Source organism: Argiope bruennichi, chromosome 1, assembly GCF_947563725.1.
Source record: "Argiope bruennichi chromosome 1, qqArgBrue1.1, whole genome shotgun sequence".
NCBI classification, from domain to species: domain Eukaryota; kingdom Metazoa; phylum Arthropoda; class Arachnida; order Araneae; family Araneidae; genus Argiope; species Argiope bruennichi.
Genome location: NC_079151.1, coordinates 124954966 through 124973084, shown reverse-complemented (window position 1 = coordinate 124973084; position 18119 = coordinate 124954966). Strand labels below are relative to the sequence as shown.

The 18119-nt window shown below is 30.4% G+C and overlaps 1 protein-coding gene across 2 annotated transcripts in view; it reads left to right on the top strand.

Annotated features, from left to right (window-relative positions):
* The window catches only part of LOC129957479 (dystroglycan 1-like), a 179111-nt gene that overhangs the window by 51006 nt on the left and 109986 nt on the right, over window positions 1–18119 (top strand). For both annotated transcript variants that reach the window (XM_056069841.1, XM_056069923.1), the window contains exon 2: window positions 13745–13835. The gene's annotated coding sequence lies outside the window, so the exon portion shown is untranslated. The remainder of the gene's footprint in view (window positions 1–13744; window positions 13836–18119) is intronic.

Below are 18119 nucleotides of genomic sequence, written 5' to 3'. Positions count from 1 at the left end.
TTTAGTTAATTTTATTATTTTAATATCTTTCTGAAAATGTTTTTTAATGTGTATATCATGGGAAAATAACTTAAATTATAAAAATTATTAAACTAATAACAATTATTAGTAAATGATTTTTCTTACATATATGACCGTTTAGTTATTATGGAAGATTATAAAAAATAATTAATTTCAAGCAAATATTTAAAATTTTCATTATACAGAAACCAATAGAATATGACAGTGAAATATAACATGATCAGTTAATGAATTATTAATATTGCATTGTATTTATAAAACAGTTGCTTATATTTTAATTGATGATTTAAAAATTCAGGGCATTCACACATCATAGTCCTAATGTTTTATTTTTCACAAAATCCATATATTTTACAAATTTACTTATTCGCCAACTAGGATATAATATTTTTGTAACATCATTCCTGTGATTACCCCCCCCCCCTTTAGTTTAACGGTCTTATGTTTTTGCCTAAATCCACCATTGCTTGTGCAGTGATAATATATATATAATATGATATGTAATGATATTTTAAAATCTAATTTAAATCTTAATTTCCAAATTTTTATCTCAATTAGCCCATGTTAACATCATCCTAAAAATGTTCTCTTATTTCCTGATCCAGTTCCCACTTTTTATTTAATTAATGCTACACGAGCTCTGTAAAACTGCTTTAATCAGCATTTTTACACGCTCTAAGTAAAAGAATAAAAATCTGTCATGCTTTAAAAATTCTTTCAAAAGATGCCTTAATTCCCTTTTTTAAATCGACACGTCTCTTAGAAATCCCTATCAAAATCTCATTGTAAAAACCACTGAAGGGAAAATTTCGTTCACTTTTCTCTTGTGTCGCAATGTAGACTGGCGTATCTCTTCCTTATACATTCTATGCCTCTTTGATAAAAATAAATCGGAAGTTATAAGATTTTTATAAGTTTCTTTAATAAGGAACATGCAACTGCTAAAAAACATGTTTATATATAATATAAATATATTATTTAAGCTGGAAGAGTGGGGAACTAATAGGGAGGGCTATACAAAAATGTTATCTTATGATTATATATTATTATCCTCTTTCCTCCTTTGCTTTTGCCTCTTTGTAATGGTCATTTCCCTCCTCTTCTTGTACTAATGATGGGGGTTAGTCTCTTATCTCCCCTCCCCCTTTGTATTAACCTAATTGCATAACTGCATTCAAAAAGTGAGTTTTAATATTTCTTTTCATCAGCAGATCCTTCTTCTACAGTAATGAAGAATGGAAGTAAAATCGGAAACGAACGAACACATGTGAAATAAACTGTCTTGGTCTGTATCTAGTGTACTAAAAAAAAAATTGCTTTATGTACCCAGCTACCCATTCCTGATTGCATTGTGTCTTATTTCAAACAAACGCCGACTTCTCCTTCTACTCCTGGCATCCCTTGTTCGCTCATGTACGGAGATGATTGTGCCAATGTCTCCTTTACGCAATTCTTATCTACCGCCATTAATGTTCCGAACGTCAAGGGCCTATTATCGTTGTATCAAATATCTCGCATGGTGGACTTTTCCCGTTTCGCAGGGCACTCCCTTGACCTTGTGCGCTTCCAAAATATATCTATGAGCCTTTTCTGTTACTTCTCCCTTTTTCTGGAAGGGCCCCCTTCAAGTGGCTGGGATCACCAGATTGGCGAATTTATCACCCGTTCGGATCGCCATCATTTCGTTTATTCTGTAAATAAAAAGAGCCATTATTTTCATTTTCAACATTGGTCCTTATGTTTGTAAATCCAGATGTCTCCCGTCTCTCCTTGGAAAAGGTTCTTTATTAAAGCGATTATGTGACACACTTCTGGGAGAATACTTCGAATCCATTCAGGGGTTCTTCTCTGAATTTTTAGTTTGGCGATGCATGATTTGGAGATAAAGGGGACCTCAGAGAATGTGCCTCCCTCATCATTATTTATATCAGTGGTTCTTAACCTTTTTAAGCCGCGACCCAAATTTGAGAAAAAGTCAAAATTTTTTCATTGCTTTATTTTAGATCGTATTTTTAAAAAATCTTCAATCCTACGATGATAATTTTTTTTAACTTACAAATTTTTTATTTTTTTAATAATAAAGATAAACAAAAGTACTTTTCGATCCAAGGAAAATTTAATTAATAATCAAGTGTTTTTAATAATTTTTATTGACCAAATTAAAATATATTTAACTTTTTGAAAATAATTGACATTTTAACTTATTCCTAAAAAAAAAGAAATATCAATACATATGTTAAGCCTTTTAAATTTTAAATGCGTCATACAGTTTTAATGAGAACCTTGTGCTTGAATACATTTTGAAAGATCTTCAAACCTCGGTTGAATGCTTGTCAAAATGTCCCCTTTATCACCCGTGGAGCACCTTATATCTATTTCAGGATTTAACTTGTTCCGGTAATTGTTTTTGATTACACACAGAGCCGAAAAACCAGCCTCACACATATATTGTTGCAAAGGGCAATAATATTTTTAGGGCTTCTTTAACAATTATTGGCTTTTCGGTTTTTAATTTTAACCAGAAAGCACATAAAGATTCAGTGTTTTTGTAGAAATTGTATCGAAGTGCTTGGTCACTTTGTATTTCTATTAATTGCTCTTGAAATTGATTAATATTTACAAATACCTCATGCAAATCACTTACATCAAAATTAAATGGCATTCGAACCCAATTATATTTGAAAACATCGTCTGCAGGGAAATATCGATCCAAGTCTGCTATTAGTTTTTCTAAATGATTAATAATAATTTTCTGTATTTCAAAATCTGTGATATCAATATTATTGTCTTCAACAAGTAAATTAAGAGTCGGGAATGAAGCAAGTATCTTTACTTCAACCTTATTTCTCCATAATTTGAGTTTATTTTTAAAACATGTAATTTTTCAGTTAATTCAATAATAGTATGATTACGTCTTTGCATAGACGTATTTAGATTATTTATTTCAAATAAAATATCTGACAAATAAGCAACTTGAGTAATCCACTTCAACTCGGAGAATTTAGATGCTAATGGGTGTTTCTTTTCTCTCAAAAATAATTCGACTTCTGTCCGTAATGATAATACTCTTTGAACAACTTTGCCCCGGGACAGCCATCTAACTTCAGAATAATATAATAAATATTCGTATTCTGCACCAAATTCGAAACATAGTTCGCGGAAAATTCTACAGTTAAGAGTTCTTGATTTGATAAAATTGACTCCATTTAGTTCTCACCTTTATTATCATCACACGTACTTTTTTTGCTCTCGCTTTTTAATCAGCTGATATTTTTTGATCTTGTTAATCACATTCATTTTCGATTGTTGATATTTATTCAAGTCTTCATTTCTAAAATGTCTGAAATTTGGTGTATTATTAACTTTTTTGGTTTGACTCAGCGCGACCCAAGAAATATGCTTCGCGACCCAATTTTGGGTCGCGACCCATAGGTTAAGAACCGCTGATTTATATAATTACATAGTATGCTACTATTTGTCTCTTAATACAAAGTTTCCTGGTAGTTTTTTTACTAGCATATACCTGGTCTATCTATAATATGACCTATAAATACATACACATAATGATATCTATTAATCTGATTTAAACCTTAATTAATTTCCTGATTTTTATTTTTATTTAGTCCATGTTAAGTTCATTCTAAAATATTTTCTTATTTCCTTCTAATTCCCACTTTTTTATTTAATAAATTCTGACACTCGCTGAGTAAAATTGCTGATTTCGTAGTTCTTACAGTAGGAACAAAAGATTATAATCTCTAGCATTCACTCATACTTTTCAAAGATACCTATGATTCCCTTTTCTAAGTTTACACATTTTAAAGAAATTCCTATTAAAGTCTCATTAAAAAAATTTGTCTGTTTTGCTCCTATGTCGCGATGTAGACTGGAGTATCGCGTTTTCTCTCTACATATTATGACCTCCGTGATGAAAAAAGCCGCGGTGGCCTGGTGGTAAGGTCTCGGCTTGTGAGACGTAGTGTTTCAGGTTCGAGACCCGATTCCACCGAAGAACCTTCGTGTAAGGGGGTCTGTTGCACGTTAAATCCGTCATGCCAAACATCCTCCCGCTGGTGTGGTGTGGTGTGGTGTGGAGAGGAGAGGGGAGTGCCAGCTCAGGTGTCGTCCTCGTCATCTGATCGTGGTTCAAAACTACGAGATCCGTCCCAAAATAGCCCTAGTGTTGCTTTACAACGGGGCGTTAATATAACTAAACTAAACCAAACCTCCGTGATGAGATATATCGAAGTTAAAATTTCAAAAGTTTCTTCTTCTTATCCACGCATCTACTAAAACATGTTTACATATATAATATAATATGGTGCAAACATTGGCTATCACGTTCCATGCACCACTTGACCTATCATGGCTGCTCCATGTACCTCATAATCACCCGTGTATCTCTTATGTTCAGTCTATCCATCAATGTCATTGCATCTTTTTTCACGTACCCTTGAGGGTACACGTACCATGGAGAAGTGGTATTTGCATTTCAGACGTCTTCCATTCCACCTATTCGCTGAGAAATTCGATACAAATGGAGAACTTTGATAATAAGACAACATACCGAATCGGTTTATCATATCTAAATCGGTTTGATTTTCAGTAATCTTGTTTACATATATACAGATCAACAGATATTTGAATCATCGAATGACAGTCTAAAAATTTATTCATAGTTATGACTAGCAATAAAACTGTATGCTAAATTTGTTCTGGCTAACTCTTTGCGTTTTGGGTGATGGTTTCCATATGCATAGGACGTATAGCGGATGGAGATGAGCGAGGATAGAACCTGGAACCTTGTGGTTCGCAGCCGAGTAACATGACCACGATACAAAAGCAATTGCCTGTGTAGCGTAGCTGTTAACTGGCTTATAAGCTTTCACTACAGACGGATGGACATATCACTGCTTACTGCCTCTGCAGGTATACCTTTTCGGGTATTTAAGCATTGTAGTGGGCATAAAGTGGGAGAGACATCGGATGACACTTCTGAACTATCGACGTGTACTTATCGTTCAAATTGCCCGACGTCTGACGTTTATTGATTAAAATTTGGTAAGAGTTTTAATATTAGGTAAAGACTAATGAGCTGATTGAGATTTCTGTGAGGCATGGCAGTGACTTTGTAAGCAAACTATCAATGGGAAACTGAAAACCTATGCTATTCTAAAAACGGACATACAATCTATTTGTGGTAGCAAAATTCAGAAAATAATAATAATAATAACATATTAACATAATAAGACTACATAAAATGAGGACAGATATAAAAAAAACAAATACGAAAATAAAAATACAAATTCAGAAACAAATGAGTTCTATGTACAGTCTCAAAAATAATGGATTATAAATAACTGCTTTTGGACGAGTGGACAGATAAATATTTCCTGTTTACAAAATTCGACCCATTTTTGGTTAAATTCAGCAATGACAACAATAAACGAGTGAAATTCAGTTTGTAGCTTACCTCGTTGTACTTTTTATTTGTTTTATTCAGAGACGGATATAATTACAAAAATATTTTGTATGCCACTTTTTAAAAGGCTGATGTAATATTAAAATTTTTTTCGGATATTAGGAGAGGCCTAACATGTGGGTGGGGGTTCCTTAAGATCCCGAAAATCTATCTGTTTGTACAAGTTATTTTACATCTCCACAATTTTGCTGGATATTCTGAATATCGTGGAATTATCCTAACAGTATTGTTGGATATTTTGTGCTAACAGGGTATTTTTTTTCTTCTTGAGGATTATAATGCATCCTTGTTTGCTTCTTAGGAAAAAAAAAAAATGGGAAATAAAATCCATTATTTCTTTTTCAACTTACAGCCCTCAGTTCGTAAATCTACTAGTCCCTTCCTGGAAAAGATTCTTTATTAAAGCGATTATGTGTTAAACTTCTTGGAGAATTCTTCAAATCCAAGAGTCTCTCACTGAGTTATTGTTTGGCGATGTGTGATTTGTGGATTGAGTAAGACTGAAAGAAAAAGGTAAAGCCGTTTAGGACATAAAAAAGGCTTTATTTCAACTCTGGAAAGACTTTTATAACCTATTATTTGTAGACCGAAGTGTTAGCGATCTTAGCGAGGAATCGTTTTTGAAGCGGGGTTGGGCAACTCTCTGCCCATTATATGTTTTTGGAGTTTTTATCTGAGGGAATGAGATTTATGTGTCGATAAGTTTAGAGAAAATTTTTTATTTTGCTTTAAAGTGTTATTTCTCTATTTCGTTATTGTTCTTGGATAAAGAAAATAAAACTTTAAAGCATTAGTTTTGCAATATGTGGTACATTTTTCACCTTGATGCGTTTGGGTACCTACCCCTTGAAATGTGAAGGTAAAATGTATATCTTTTGCGTATTGCAAAGAGGTTTATCGGTAGTAAAACCAGCATAAGTTTTCTTCCGTTTCCTCATTGTTTTTTTATTAAATAATTTTCTTTCTATCCAATGGCAACATGCGGATAAAATGGCGAAAATCATTAAAATGTTTAGTTAAAGAAATTTAATAATTTTCTGATATATTCAGTAAATTCCTATAGAAATTAAATCATTTACAAAAACAATTCTATTTATAATTTCGGAAGCAACTTAACATTATATATAAATGTGCTGGTAAATTGATGAATAAGACATTATTTTTCTCAGAATTTTAATATGCGATTTATACCAAATACCACTTTCTCATGTATGTAATATTTAGGCTCTGAATTGCTCTGATATAATTTTCTGTTACCATGTTTAACGTTATGAAACCTGACTATTAAAAAAAATCTAATTCTTTCTTAGGCATATAAAGGACTTAAGTGGCAAAGCTTTATTTTTCTAAAAAATTATTCCTAAAATTCTAGTCAGAAATCCATCAAAGGATAGTGATGATAATATTTGAAACATCGGTGACAGTTTAAGAGGATTAACTTGGCATTATTTTTGGCTCAATATCCTAAAGCAAATTTGGGGTTTACTTATTTATTTTCTGTCTACGCGAGGGATGAAGAAAGTCTGCAAATATTTGATAAGTATAGAATATTACCTTTTTTTTATTATTATTTTTCCACTATCCTGATATAAGTTTTTGTCGTTACGGATTCGTATTTTCTAATTTCTCATGATTTTTAAGCTGTTTATAAAATGCAATGCTTCTGTTAATAAAAAGATTTATAAATAAAACTGGTAATATGATTTTGGTTTGTATTCTTTTGATTGAAATGGCAACTGTCTGCGATTTATAGTTGATGATATAAATTAAGATATTTTATCTCAGGCAGTTGATCTAAATTAAAAAAAAAAGAAATTGAAAGTTTTTAGATTTAAAATTAATGATAGATTTTTTTTTTCAGGAAACCCATGTTTAGAGCTATATAAATCTAATTATTTTAACATTTCTTGAGTGAGGTGGTTTTTTTTTTAATAAGTAGAGTTTATTTTCTGTTCTAAATCATTAAATACAAATTTGTATAAAATAGTCCGGTGTCTCAAATCAGCCGAAAATCCTTTCTTCGGCTTGAAAAAAAGATGTCTTAGAAATTGTACAAACTTATAAGTAAACGGCTTGCATTTACAAAATTATAGCAAAATGATTTAAATGTGATATTTTTTTTAAATTATATCAGGAGACTTTTTTTTTTCCTATTTCAACTACACAAAATTTGATCTGTCAGTTTTTTTACTGAAGTGCATTTTAATTAATAACTTTTAGTATTATTAAATTTTGATGTATAACATCTAATATCAAAATTAAATTAATCGGTCGTCTTTTATTAATCGGGATAGTTTTTTTTTTTTTTTTTTACATGTGTGTAACCATTTCTTTTCACTCTCTTTCAATGTTTAAAGTCTCTGATTCATGTTCAGAAAATCTGGTCCACTATAGCTATGTTCTACGTGAAATAAATTCGCTCCTATGACCTTATTATTAACTTCTAAAAAAATATATGGCATCCTTCTTTTAATAAACGAGAGTATTCCATAAAATGGCTGTAACTTTAACTTAAACTTTTCAATATATCTAGTTTAATGACTATTATTTTAATTAAAGCAGTACTTTAGATTTTTCTCTAGTATTTTTTTTTTTCAATTCTTGACTTTAAAAGATTACATCTGTTTATAGGTTGACTCTTGATAAGTAATTAAATTTTTCTGAATTACAAAATATAGAAATATATAAATGAATGAATTAAATTAAATTCAATAAAATTAAATTAATTAGCTTCTCGGTTAATTTTTTTAATAAAGCTGAAAAAAAGCGTAATTTTTTTAAAAAAATTACTTTTGCCATTTTACGTTTTTACATAGCTTTGCTTTCATGGACCATATTAAGGTTACTATGTGCTATATGTAATAAAAGTTGAAAAAGAATGCTTCAAGAGCTTCTTTAATAAATGTAAATGTATTAAATAAATGTAATAAATTTAATAAATGTAAATAAATTAATAAATTTAATAAATGTAAATAAATTAATAAATTTAATAAATGTAAATTTAATAAAAGTAAATGTAATAAATGTAAAATAGTAAATGTGGAGAATAATTTTTCTAATACGTTCTAATTTTTCGTAAGAAAAAAAAAAAAAAAAGGTGGGGAATCTCTTGTCTGATACTTTTCCGATATTTGATTACTTCATATGTTAACTAATGACACGCTTTTACTGATTTTTTTTAAGTAGCCTAACTTTAAAAAAAAATAAAATCCAGTTAACTTTCTGAAAGCTGAGAAATTAAATAAAGATGTCAAACATAGCAAAAAATTGAATTTATGATATTAATATTATCAAAATAAACAACGGTAAATTGTAGATATTTAAAATAAAAAATTTAATAAAATTGAATTTTAATTAAAATTTAAATAAAAAATTTCCGAAGTTTTATTTAAATGCGTTTATTAATATATCAAAATTGTATAACTATACAAAATGTATGCATATTTATTTTATATACTAAAAATAACCTATTTTGTTGAAAGGAGGATGCATTTGACTATGTTCCCAATATTATTTCCCCAATAGTGACATTTTTCATTTTTCTCAAAGCCGATTCGGATAATTGAAATTTCGTATAATTGGACTTCGGATAATTGGAGTTATCGCTAGTTTATAAGAAAATTCGGGTCAATGTGAAATAAAAAAAAAAAAACGGAATTGTTCTTGTTAGTCCGAATCATCGGATCATTTTAGTTTCGGTCATTCGGTCATGTTGGACAGTTATTCAAAGAATAAATATACACTTGATAATTTCTTTAAAAAATAACCTAAAATCAATCTCGATTATCAACTTAGGTCTGGTCTTAACTACTTTAAGTGCACTTGTACTAAATAAGAGAGGGCTTCTTGATAATAGATTTATTCTTTGAGTTGTTTTAGACACTACTCGGAGGTTTATTAGTGCAATTCATCAGGGAAACGGTGCTCTAAGACAACGCTGTCGAGGGTATAAAGAAAACATTTTTACACCAAACTTAATAAAAAAAGCGAGAGAGAGAGAGTTCCTACCGTGGCATTGTTGAAAAGACAATAACTCCTCCAAAAAAAGCTTTCATTGTATGCTTGAGTAAAACAAAGACGATATTATGCGAGATTTCTCCGTAGGAAGTGTTTGCATTAGTCACAGCTGGTATTTCGCACCCGCCGAATGGCAACAAAGCGGTCCATTGAGGGTGGGGCCAGCAGATTCAAGCACCCTGCCTGTCAACGCCCCGTTTGTGGATGAAAGCTGCCCTCATATAAAGGCATGGTGTTGATGGAATAAGTCTGGAATTTTATTGACACTAATCTCCCTGTGTTTTTTATTAAATTTTTTAGTCTCCATTTGCGCTGTCTTTTTAGGCCTTTTCTGTCATTAACTTTCAAGCGCGGAGCCGACTTATTATTGGCTTTTCTTTTCTTTGTCGTGTGTTGTCTTTACCTCCAAGTGCCGGATCTGGTTGTCATGCTGACATTTGATATCTTTAGTTCCTTTTTGGATTTTTGTGGTCTTTCTTGTCGGAACACTCGTTTATCATTCGATAAAAGGGCCTCGCGAGGGAGGGTGGTTTAATCAAAGAGGGAATCGGGGAGTTCTTTCGAGATCGACGAGATAAAAGATGTCGGTTATGTAGGAAGAATCATATATGTTGTATAGTTTGTTAGTGTTTGACTTCTGTATTTTTAGACAATGATAATAATAATACACTGTACTTATTTTTACGGGAATTGTTTTTTTCTCGATATGATTTCTTATTCTTAAATATATATAATGATACATGATCCATACAAAAGTGCCAAATTTCAGAAATCTCTTGATTTGACTGTCGTAAAATTAGAATAATATGTATTGTTCCCAAGGGATATAGGGGTGGGGAAAGTGAGAGATGATGTTAAATGACACTATAAAAACTCTTTGGACAAAAGTTGACTTCCTGTTATTGGTATGAGTGAAATATACTTGGAGTTCGTAAGATTTGTCGTAGTTAGATTTTGGGTGTAATTTCGCTGTCATTGCCAAAAATAAATAAAATAAAATAAAACGGGAAATTCTGATGAATTTTCAATTTGCTTCGCTTTGGACTAAAAGACGAAAGTTCTTGTACATATAACAGTTTATTGTTCTTACATTTAAAACGAAGTCGAGACACATAACTGAAAAGACAGAAAAATATGCTTACAGCACAGTGCGGTCATGGATACAGAATTCTTTTTAAACAATGTTCCATTACAAAGAAACAGGTTCAGTGGCATTAGAAATAAAACTAGTTACCAGATACAATAATGTAATATAAAAATAATAACAAAATACACTGGGAGAATATACAAAAAATGAAAGAAAATATCATAAAAATACAAATATTATTAAGATACAAACATATCCAAGCACTGATTTCTAAAAACAGTTTTTGGAACCATTTATGTATATTGAGCATTAATAACGCAACGATCAGGTAAATTGACGGTGCAAAATGTGAACTGTTCTACTGAAAAAGTCATTTATTACTGTATTATTAAAAGTTATTTATAACCATATTACTGAAAGTTATATAACTTTTTCAGTAATATGGTTATTACTGAAGAAAGTACTATATTAATGAAAAAGTTATTTTTTTAATGTTAAGTGGTGCCCAAATGGTTTTTGTGTTATTTACTTCGAATCTGTTGAGGAAAAACAAATTTAGAATTTCCACGAGTTTGTTATTCATATTTTAATAAATATTTTGAAAATTTATGTCTGGCCCTAACTGAAAAAGTTTGTTTTCGTAGTTTCAGGTCCACCCATCTGTTCTTAATGTTTGAACAATTTTTTTCATCTTCCATATCGCATGACACAGACATAATAGATAGAATGTCATAAATAACCATAATTGCTAAGATTTTTTAGCATAAATGTTATTATTCAATAATTCTAATATTTTTATTCAATATCTAAAAAAAATATTCTATACATTTTCCAATGTGTTTCTTTACTTTCCCAGTAGCTGCCATCCCATTGAAAATTTTTGAAATATGGAAATCGTTAAAAAAAAATTAATCAAATCAGAGTTTAATACTTACTTAGATTTAAAGCATTGTATTGTAAAGAATTTTTTGCCTTATAGGCAAACTTTTGGTTTATATAACTCGCTTAAAAAATAATCCTTTACCACAAGTTGCATGTAACATCATCTGCGAAAGCATAAAAGAACGTTTGGAAGGAATGCCCCTTTTTTAACACTATGTTAATAGTTTCGATTAAAAAAATGCTCAGAAATGTTTATATTTGCTTTTAAAATAGTATTGCAAAAAACTAAAATGCCAAAAAAAAAAAAAATCTACAACAAAATTTTTAATTTTTTGCTGCTGCATCAAATCTACGAATCTATCATTAAATGCTGATTCGAAACACTTCATGAAATTTATTTTTAAATGCCATATCAACTTACTATGCTGTAATTCATTATCACATGCAAATTTATGTGCTAACAAATTATTCAATTTAATTTCATCTCCAAGACTTGTTACTGGTAACAGTAACTCTTGTACTGAATAATTTACCTTCTTTTCTATCGACCGAACATATCTGTGACATTTTATTCGGAAAATTTCTCCTCGGGTCGCTCGAAGTCTCAAATTTACTAGACAGTAGCGGTGAAAGCAAACTACCTCGAGTCTAAGCGTCGCGACTTTATGGCGTTCCAGTTGTCATCCAAGATGGTTTTGCCTCATAGATTTTGGCGCGATACTGCCAATTATGTCCGAAAAGTAATCGTCACCCTTACGCGCTTCTGCAACTTCTTAGGAAGTTCACTTGTGGGAATGTTGCACGTGTTGTGAATGTTTCTTTTGTAGGAAAATAAATGGTACTTTATTTTTACATTAAAGGGCGTTGAACGCAGCTTAAATGTGGCGATTAAAGACTTCAATAGCGTATGAAACGATTATAATTAAACACAAATCAACACATATTTTATAATATACTAGCCGCCTTTGACGATCGGCTGGCTCTCCTGGTTTATTTGCGTGTATTTAAAGAATTCAATCTTTTATACATACCTTGATGTTGGTGATTATTTCAAACTTAGAAGGTGTTTGTCTACTGAAGAAGTCGAGTCCCATGACTTCATTATGAACTTAAACGCTTGAGTGTATGAGTTATGTACTTGAAATTGCACATTGTATTTAGTGATAATGTAACTTCACTTTCTGATTTTTCGGAAAAAAAATGCTTGGATAATTGACTAATTTTTTTCTTCTTTATTAGCTTTCAATAATTTAGAAAATGATGCTATAATTTTATGAGACGCGAGGCGATTTCATGAAATAATGAAAAACAGTTTGAATTATAGTCTACAAGTAAATCTACTGTAAAAAAATAATGCAAAAAAAAAAACTTTTTAATTATAAAAGATTCAGAGAATAATTGCATAATGATAATTAAATTGATATCATTAAAAATGCATTTTTTTTTTATTTTAAAAATCTAAATTATCCGATAATATTTTTTAAAGTTATGATGAAAAAAGTCAAAATTACAGTTACTTTTTGACCAATTAAAATGTTTGAAATTTGTTTCACATTTTTATTTTTATCCATTTTAAAATTTGCGGGAAATAAAAGCTTTTAAAATATTTCAATCTGATAATAATAAACCAATTAATTTAACTATTGCAGCGATTAGTGAAATTAAATAATAAAAATACTTTAATTTCCGTTTTAAAACTCATATTTTTTAAAAAATTGTTTCATTTTTTATTATAAAATATGTGTAATCTAGATCTCACTATTTGCTTATGATATTTAGAAATTGATTTATCTTATAAACTAAATGGGAAAATTGGAATTTGCATTTCTGAGGGAAGGGTTTTTCATCTTTTAATGGTGTATATTATCTGTTTTCATATTGTCATTTGTATTTTGTATTTGAATGAATATATTAGATTATTATGTTATAAATTGCATTATAAAATTATATTGTCACTTTTATTAGACTATACTACAATACACTTCCTATTTATACCAATAATCGATCTGCGAATTAAATTTGTAATAAGGCTGATGTTTTTATACCTCGTCTCTGACGAGTTGACGGTTGTTCTTTGATCTTAAACCGACGAATGCATTTCTTAAGTGCTATAATATCAACTGGCCTGGCTGTGCTAGTGTATGTTATGAAAATATATATTTAAAGAAAATAATGGGAATATCAATGAAAGTATATTTATTTTTATTTTGTATAAAAACGAATAGTTGCTCATTTTGTTTTCATTATTCTTACAGAAATGTGATGTGATTCACCTTCGTTGCCTCTTCAGCTTTGAAACCCTTTTTCCTGTGTTCTTTTGAAAAAGATTACTCATTAAAAATTCAGGTATGTTCTAATTAAATATTTTTATACAGACATAATTTTTTTTTGTGTGTGTGTTTCTTTTTTTTTTTTTTTTTATCACGGAACTGTTTTGGTTACATTAATGTACAAATATCGTATGTTGCTTTATTCGAAGGCAATTACAATGATCTAAAATTAGATATTAACCAGCAGGAGTAGTGTATCTTAAGTAGTAGCGCATATATCTTAATAAAAATATTATTACACTGTCCTCCCGTTACACATAAAATTGTGGTTTCCACAGTTTGTCCAAGACCCATGAGTACTCCGATTTTTATTTTCAAAGCTTCTTCTTCCGGTACATTTGTAATCAATGGATTTCATTAAAAATTTGATGAAAATTTACTAATTTTAATTAATATAGCTGTTCGAATATAAATTAACTCGATTACTAGATGATGGAGAAAGGTGGATGCATAAAATATGGTACAGGGACTGAAATATAAATTGTAAATAAATATCAAATTTGGAATCAAATCTGTCAAGAAGATGGCCGTCTGTCGGACTGTACTTCCACAAACATGCAAGTGGGATAGCTATAAAAAAAAAAAAAAACGCTATGACGAAACACGCACATACCAAATTTCAAATATTTGTATAACTCTAATTGTAGTTTTGTACCATTTTTTTTTTTTTTTTTGACAAAATGCACATTTGCTTTTCTGATGCCTTAATTTGTGTATAATCCGTATATAAGCGATTATTCACAAAAAAAAAAAAAAAAAACACCGAACGTTATACGTGTAGTGATTGGATTTTGAAGCGTTAGGAAATAAACGTTCATAGATGGCGCTAGACACCTAGCGCGAGTGTAATTAAAAGAGTGATGTCATTCGAATGTTGGTTCTTGGAGAAGGAATTACTGAACAGAGTAACTCGAACGAATCTGCAATAAATTTGTAGTTAAGTTTTCTATTTGTCTATTTATTCAAAGCACTCACGAACCAGCCACGACAATACGCCAATAAGCTTCTTCGTAATTATTGTAATATATTGTTAATAGCATACAATTAATTAATTATATACAAGTATAGTTATTAAAAAATATCCGAGAAAGTTTCAGGGTGAGCACTCTCGCTGAGGAGTAAGCCCCTCCCCTGAATCAGCCTAGACATCCCATTTCTAAGATCGATACTATTACTTTTTTCTAGTCAAAATAATTCAATTATTGGTAATCAAAATAATTGAGTTGCTTTTTAAAGAATACAACCAGCAAATGCGAGCCACCAAACCATTATAAGCATATAATTATTCTTTGGATGGCGATGAAGTTTGAAGGATTATAGTTGCTTCCGATTAATTTTCTCTGTGTCAAGTTAAACCAAATCATCAAATTTAATAAGTCAAAGATTATAATAAATTTACCTTCTTTTGTTTGTATAAAAAAACAATTAACTTCGAAAATTTCTTAGTCCGCCTTGACTATTCTTACATTTTTTCCCATTAGTGGTTGTTCCTAATTTCTACTTCATCGCAATAAGAGTCGTGGAAAACCACAAGTTCCGTTCGTGGAATCGAAACATAAATAATCTGTATGAAGATGAATTTCGGAAGAAGGCGGTCGTTAATTATTTAGTTGTCATAATTTTACTGCATTTAAACGCGACCTTTGCCATATGACCTAAATGGTAAAATATTATATTAATCTTTTCTTTGTAAAAGATTTGAAAGACAGACTTATGAAATGCTTAATTAGATTTTGTCTAACTCAACGGAACGATGAAATTCAAAAATCCCAAATGTTCTAAAAAATTAATGTGTATTTCTGGATTATCCTGTATATTGCATACTGTTGTTCTGCCGAAGTAAGTTCAATTACTTTGCGAACAAGATTCTAATTGTGTAAATGACCGAGAAATGCTGTATATCAGAGTTCGGCCACCCTATGGCTGATTTTCCTAATCAACAACAACAAACCATATTAGCGCGATAAGCAAACTTAATCTTGGAGTCGTTAGGTTATCATACATTGAATAATTTGATCTTCTCGAAGGCATACAGTAAATATCTGATTGATCGGACCGGCGCGACAATATAGGGGGGATTAAGGTCGAATTCTGAAGGCCATCGGCGGACGCAGCACGTCCCGTCATCACTAAGAGGTAGTCGACCCCACACCATTTCTGTTCCCGAGAATCAACCACCATGCTGGAAGCTTTTCATCCTCATATCTGAAGTGACTCCCGGTGTGACAGAGGCGCTTGGTAATGCAAATTTGAATCAAATTAATTCATTGTGAATTCTTGATTTAAATAAAATGCTTGGAACTTCTAAATAACCCTTATATAAACAGCAATATAAAGTTTGCCAATTGGCAAACTAGGCAGCTGCCTAGGTTCGTTCGGCTGAAGGAGGACCATTGGCAAGTTGATTGAAAAATGCAGTCACCAGTATTGCAAATTAATAGATTAGAAAAAAAAAATGTGAATTCTATGAATTATATGATATTAAGACTACAATTTATGTTGACATTAAGTTAAAATTATTACAAAATAAATTATAGTAAGATTAATTATTTAATTGTAATGTATTAAAATATTAATTATTGATTTAACTAGTTATATTTCACTTTATAAATCCTGGAAAGTATTTTTAAAATTTTTTCGGGTAGATGTCATTATTATTAAATGTTTTTATTTGTAAATAATGAAATCATTAACTAAGAATAGTTTCCGTAATATAATTTACATAATGAAAAAATAAATAATAAAATAAAAATTTAATAGCTTTATAGTAAATAATTTATAAAGCTATATAGCAACTAGCTGTATTCCACTTTACAGATTCTAGAAAATAATTTTTATTCTTAATTTTACCTAATATGTCATGATCATTACTTTTATTTGTAAATTATGAAATCATTAACTAAGCATAGTTTCCGTAATAATATAATTTACGTCATGAAAAATGACTGAAACTATTTTTCCAAATTTACTGAAATAAAAAAATAACATAAATAAAAACAAAAAAATAGCATAATTAAAATATAAAAAACATGATCATGTTGCCTAATCCATGTTGCAAAAATGCTTAAACCGATATTGTTAATATAAATTAAAAAGTTACTTTTCTGTACTAATTATTATTGAATTGTTTCTTGAATTATAAAATGTGAAAATGACAATTGCGAAATCTCCAAAAACGATGCATATCAAGATTCACCCTATGGCCGATTTCCCTAAGCACCAGCAGAAACCACCTGACCAAATTATCTTGACAATCAGACTGTATCGAGTCATTAGGCAAAGCGAACTTGAATGAAAATCCAGTCCAATCTTTTTACTCTCTCTCCATTCACAAAACTCTTATCCTTTTTAAACGTAAATGACGAAGAGAAGACTTGAACATTCATTAAACTCGTATCGGGAAGCATTTTCCTCCCGAATTAGCATAAACCGATTCCTTTTTGGTGGAAATTCAATTACCATATTAAATTACTCCCTTCGCACACGCGCCAAGTCTCTCTTTCTTCCTCTCTCTGATTTGCCACAAGTCACGTTTTCTAGAGTGCTCGTGTATCCGTACACGGGAGCTGAAAATAACCGTAAAAAAATACAACCGTTTATCAGAAACTAAGAAGATAGTTGATTAGCCTGAACCGATTAGGGGCGCGAGAACGTGCGATTTCGTTATTTCATGTTCGGTGCTTTTCCCCTAATTGTGTTCCTTTTCCATTTGTTTCTGTTTTTCGCGGAGTTGTGTTGAGGTGTACTTTCCTTTTTGTTCTCTTCCGCCATTTTCCAAATTGGTTTCGAATCGTTTGATCATTGCTTGGTATTAATTCATGTTTGTAAAAGCAGAGGGGTAAATTGGTAATAGCAGATGGTAGTTTAGAATTTCGTTTGGTTGTCTTCTGAGGTTTGTTTAGTTTTGTAGAAAATCGTCTGCGGAAACAATAAATGAAGATAAATGAACCGAGTTGCGTGTGATCTTTGCGCAGTGAATGTTAATGAAAGTGCTTTTGTTTTATTTTGTTTGGAAATAGTTCGCTAATTTTTGCTGTCTCTGGAGTTCTGCTGTAACTTTTGTTTGAGTTGCATCTTCACGAGATTACTTAACAAAATTGTATCTTGGGTAAAAAAAAAAAAAAAAAAAAAAAAAAAATGCTTTTGTTGAAGTTTTTGGAAGCAAATAGGAAAATATAAATCTTCTATAATTATGTAGTTATTGTATTTATTTTGCAGATTTGTCTTTTGTCCAAATTTTTAGTATTAATGTATCAATCTCTATTTTGTAAAAAAAATTTTTTTTTCAAACAAAATTTCA